Source organism: Microcebus murinus, chromosome 12, assembly GCF_040939455.1.
Source record: "Microcebus murinus isolate Inina chromosome 12, M.murinus_Inina_mat1.0, whole genome shotgun sequence".
Taxonomy (NCBI): domain Eukaryota; kingdom Metazoa; phylum Chordata; class Mammalia; order Primates; family Cheirogaleidae; genus Microcebus; species Microcebus murinus.
The window spans coordinates 42,372,050-42,378,005 of NC_134115.1; the positions used below are offsets into that span (position 1 = coordinate 42,372,050).

At 38.5% G+C, this 5,956-nt stretch overlaps 1 non-coding gene across 1 annotated transcript; it reads right to left on the reverse strand.

The window, feature by feature from the left end:
• Nucleotides 1-5,420: 5,420 nt before the first annotated feature.
• LOC142874755 (small nucleolar RNA U13) lies at nt 5,421-5,525 on the reverse strand. Its single transcript, XR_012922387.1, has one exon. It is a non-coding gene; the product is annotated as a small nucleolar RNA U13 (small nucleolar RNA).
• Between the last annotated feature and the right edge of the window lie 431 nt (nt 5,526-5,956).

Here is a 5,956-nt window from a genome sequence, read left to right on the forward strand (position 1 = left end):
CTCTTTGAGAGCTGGGGCTTTGCCTTTATCTTGGTGCCCAACTGCCAGCCACAGTGTGTAGTACACAGCATGTGCGCAGTACATAGCACATAGCAAGTCAAGTTTGATGGATGAATAAGGGAAAATCGATTGAACGGGCGTGATGGTTAATTTTAGGTGTCAACTTGATTGGAATAAAAGACATCCAGATAGCTGGGAAAACACTATTCCTGGGTGTGTCTGTAAGAGATTTTCCAGAAGAGATTAGCATCCGAATCAGTAGGTAAGGACAATCTGCTGTCAACAATGTGGGCGGGCGACATCCACGCTATTGAGCACCTGAATAGAACAAAAAGGTGGAGGAAGGCCAGTTTGCTCCCTCTTCTGGAGCTGGAACAGCCATCTTCCCCTGCCTAGCAGCCCCCCCAACCCTAGTTCTCAAGTCTTCCGCCTCGTCCTGAGTTCCACCCTTGGCTCCCTGGTTCCCAGGCCTTTGGACTCATACTGAATTATACCACCAGCTTTCCTGCTTCTCCTGTTTGCAGACAGCATTTCATGGAACTTCTCAGCCTTCATAATTGTGTAAGCCAATCCTCAAAATAATTTCTTTCTTAACATAGTTTGATATACACACATGTGTGTATGTGTGTGTATGTGTGTGTGTGTGTGTGTGTGTGTTTATCCTATCGGTTCTCTCTCTCTGGAGAACTCTAATACAACTGGTTTCTGTAAGAGACCCGTGGTGCAGGGATTAGATTTGGACAAGAAAAAAAGGACATCCTTTCCATAAAAGGAAGAGAGGAAAGGTAAATCTCAGAGAAATTGTCCCTAAAAAGCAGGTATCATTTCACACCCTTTACTAAGTGAAGTTAAGGATTTACGATTCACTCTAAGAGGAAAAGTCCTAAGTTGGCTAAGCACACATTTGTAAAGCTGAGTCAGACTCAGATTCCCTCTGACCTGCTCTCAGGTTCATGAGCACAAGTGCAGAGCTCACACCATTACTCGCACCCAATAGACCTTTCATCTTGTGTTTAGGAAGATCCTGGTTAGTAATCGCTGAATGAATGAATGAAGACAAAAACTTTGAACCTGCCCAAGGGATATATTCCCTAATGACAGAAGATCAAAAGACAAATATTTTCAAATTAAATAGATTTACTTTAACCAACTCCACATGCTTACTTCTCTCATCATCCCTAAAAGCTGAGAGAACTAGTGATTTATTAACTTTTTAAAAGCCTTGAGGAATCATTTAAATTTTAACAGACTAAGCCCCATTAGATGCTAGTAGATCATTTCTTATTTAAATAAACTAATAAAGAACAAGATGCATTAGGACCACCTATTCCAGGAACTTGAGAAATATCATCCATGATAACACTTGGTTACTGGGTTCACCTGGATAAATTCGGGAGTATAATATATAAATATTCGCAGAGGGATTTTTAAACAAACTTTTCAATATTTTGCTTTGATTATGTTCTTTGGTTACTCTCTAGCTTGGTTCAAATTATCCCTGTCATTGGTCTCATACAGCTAAAAAGGGCAAGAACTTCATTTCCAAGATAGTAAGAGTGCCTGTTCAACTGCAAAGTCGACCCATCTGTTCTCACTTGACCTTGGTTGCTACTATGGAAGCAAGTAAACCCACCGATATAAATAAACCACTGTACTCCAGTCGGGAATAAAAACTCCCTTACAACTTTTTGCTGGGGCCTTTCCCTGGTTCAATGTCTTTAAACGTCACTGTCAAGTAAATTTAATATTGCTCTTTTCTCGTTAGCTTTGTAAAAATTAACTCTTTCTCTTATTACAAAAGCAATATTTTGCATTATAGAAAAATCACAAAATGCAGATAAGCAAAGAGAAGAAAAGAAAATTACCCTTGAGGTAATTGGGCTTCCTGCTAATAGGTCAGCTGGAACTTGAGTGGTGAAATAAAAAACAAAAAGAGAAAAACATCTAGAAATAACTACTGCTAAATTCAGAGTATATATATATATATATATATATATATATATATATCAGTGATTTGTAAATTTTTCAAATTTTAGAGCCTTTTCCTCAAATGAATCTTATGTAGAGTATCAATATTAAAAAAAGGGGGGGAGGAGTGGATACCTAAAAACCCAACGGATTGACTTTCAAACAATCCTGAGTCCTGAAGCACCTTCTTGGCAATTAGCATTCTTCAGAACAAAGTTTAAAATCTACTGGAATTTATCATTCCAGAATTCTTTCCTATGAATAACATACATATGTATCATTTTATAAAAAGATTATAAGAGTATGCATCTTTATAATCCATTTTCATCTCACAAAATTGTAAATTATGAACAACCTTCCCACAACAAAATATTCCCTTTTCTAACATCATTTTAAACCACTGCATAGTATTCCATTATTTTGATAGTTTTTTTCCCCTATTTTTAAGCAATGCTATGATTGACATCCTTCCAGTAGTTAAATATGTGTGTTCATTCTTAATTATTTCCTAAGAATTCATATTATTTGTGCTTTTTAAAGTATGTCTACCTTTAAAATATGTACATTGTGGCTATTATCAAAAAGACAAAAAATAACAAATGCTGGTGAGAACCCAAAGAAAAGGGCACTCCCACTGCTGGTGGGAATGTATATTAGTACAGCCATTACAGAAAACAGTATGGAGGTTTCCTAAAAAACTAAAAATAGAACTACCATGTGGGATACAGCAATCCCACTTCTGGGCATTTATCTAAAGGAAAGAAAGTCATTGTATCAAAGAGACATCTGCACCCCCATGTTTATTGTTGCATTATTCACAGTAGCTAAGATACAGAATCAATCTAAGTATCCAACAACAGATTAATGGATAAAGAAAATGTGATATATATATATGTATACACACACACACACACACACACACACACACACAATGAAATACTCTTCAGCCATAAAAAAAGAATGAAATCCTGTTGTTTACAGCAACGTGGATGAGCCTGAAGGACATTTTGTTAAGTGAAATAAGTCAAGCACAGGAAGATACCACCTGTTCTCACTCAAATATGGGAGCTAAGAAAAATATTTCAATCTCATGTAAGTAGAGAGTGGAATTGTGGGTACTAGAGGTTGGGAACAGGAGCAGGGAAGGGGAGGTGAGGAGGAGGAGAAGTTGGTTAACAGACACTAAATTATTGCTAGATAGGAAGAATGAATTCTGGTGTTCCGTAGCACTATAGGGTGAATATGGTTAACTATAATTTTCTGCAAATTTTCGAAAAGCTAGAAGGCTTTTGCATGTTCACAACACAAAGAAAAGATAAATGTTTGGGGTGATGGATATGCAAATTATGCTGATTTGATCATTACACATGGTAATACATTTATGCAAATATCATTCTGTATGCCATAGTATGCACAATTATTGTGTGTCAATTAAAAATGAAAGGAAAAAATATGCACATTGACAAACACTGCTCTGAAGAACCTATCAATGTGGTCTGGCAAGTGTTCCTGCCCAGGGAGAGCACAAACCTATGAGACGGAGAAGGTTGCTAGCTGGGATAGACAAAAACGTGTTTTTAAAGCAATGCTGGGAGTGACGACCCAGCAGTCAGTGTCCACCTGAAACATGTGCAAAGAACCCATCCTGGCTCACACGTTAGGGCAGCTATGAGTCTCAAGACCAGTTTTACTGCACACTGGTGGTTAAGAGATATCTGAATGGGTGTTTGTGTTTGTTTCAGGAGGAAATACACATTTCTCATAAAGTAGTCATTGCTCCAAATACACTTTTAATAATCCTTTTTCAAGAGAACTCCCTTCAGACCTTGTTTTTTATTTTATTTAATTGCAGGATTATTTTGGAAGAAGCCAAAAGTCACTGTCAAAAGACAAAATGGCAACAAATTGCTTAAAGATCTAATGGTCTTATATTAGCAATTAATGAATTGGGTAGCATCTTATCTGAATATACAGAGGTGCTACATTGGTCATGGCAGAATAGCTGGTTTTTACAAGGTAGCTTGAGCAGGAACAAGAAGAGCGCATAATATCAAAATCATTATCAGTTAACATCGTGTTACTTCAGGTTACTTTTTCTCCAAGGGTCAAAGCAGCAGGGACTTCCTTATTGTGCTGACTAAAACTGGCCTGTTTTGGGATTTGACTATTCTCACTCTCTCCTGATTTCTTGGAAGGTCACATAAACAACTTGGTTTTGGTTTGGTGACACGGAACTTTAGCATGAGTGACTCTTGTATCTATTGAGCCTAGCACGGGAGCTCAGTTCAGATCGATGGCCTCCTATAAATTTTCTTTTTAAGAAACAGGGTCTCGCTCTGTTGCCCAGGCTGGAGTGCAGTGTAGCTCACTGCAGCCTTGAACTTCTGGGCTCAAGTGATCCTATTGCCTCAACCTGCCAAGTAGCTGGGAATTACAGGTATGCATCACCACACTTGGCTAATTTATTTATTTGTTTGTTTTTGTAGAGACAGGGTCTCACTATGTTGCTTAGACTACCTTGAATCCCTGGCCTCAAGCGATCCTTCCGCTTCAACCTCCTAAAGTGCTAGGATTACAAGCATGAGCCACCACGCCTGGCCAAGCCTTCAATAAATTTTATTCAACATCACTAATAAGTGATTTTAGAAAATTCTGGGAAGGTCCAAAATGGTTTCAGAGAAGCTACACTGTGAACAAGAGGGCCAACTGTGTATTTTTTTTTTTTTTAAATCACTGGGTTCTACTCACAGAACCACTGGTTCAATCAGAGAAGATGGCCTGGTTGATTATTTGTGCTTCCAGAGTGAATTCTTGATTATTAAAGCAGTTCTGCAATGTGGAATCTGCCTTTGATTTTGACAACTTGAGGATTTGGGGCGGGGTACTGCTATAGACTTTAATATATTTTTTCCAGGTTGTGGCAAAAAGTCTAAACCTACTGCCTACTGTTAAAAAAACAAGACTATTTTTTTTTCCGGTTTCCTTTAAAAGACAAGAAATATATTCTTGGCTGCTCTGTTCACTCAGTTGAGTGGCCAAATCTTTATAGAAATATTTTCCCATTCAAGTTTTTCTCAAGGAAAAAAAAGTTTCATTAGCTAAATTTAGTTATTTTTGTTTTTATAGAGACAGAGTCTTGCTCTGTGGCCCAGGCTACAGAGCAGTGTCATGATCGTAGCTTACTGCAGCATTGAACTTCTGGGCTCAAGCAATCCTCCTGCCTCAGCCTCCTGTGTAGTTGAGACTGTAGGTACAAGCCACCAGCTAAGTTTTCTATTGTTTTGTAGAGATAGGATCTTACTATATTGCCCAAGCTGGTCTGGAACTCCTGGCCTCAAGCAATCCTCCCACCATAGCCTCCCAAAGGGCTGAAATTATAGGCCATTGTGACCAGCCTCTTGCATTTCATTTTAAAATATAGTTCTTTAGTGTTTTTTGGTTTTGTTTTTGCATGTCAGACAGGTAATATGCTGACATTTGTAACAAGATTTGAGGGAGGCACATCTTACACATGTATGTGAAAACCTAATCGTCACATTTATGAACTACAACAGGATCAATTCTTTAGTCTTTACTCTTCTAAACGATCACGTATTTGAGCATACTATACCTCTTGACAGCTGCTTGCTACAATGTCATAGACATCTCGCCCACCACCCTTTTAAAAAGAAATTGTCTATTTTCTTAGCCACCAGCTAAGTTTTCTATTGTTTTGTAGAGATAGGGTCTTACTATATTGCCCAAGCTGGTCTGGAACTCCTGGCCTCAAGCAATTTATGTCAGTTACAAACCTTTGCTTTTCATCTTAAATATCGCCTTTAAAAATGTCAAGGGAGGGCCAGGCGCGGTGGCTCACTCCTGTAATCCCAGCACTCTGGGAGGCCAAGGCGGGTGGATCATTTGAGCTCAGGAGTTCGAGACCAACCTGAGCAAGAGCAAGACCCTGTCTCTACTAAAAAATCCAAAGAAATTAGCTGGACAACTAAAA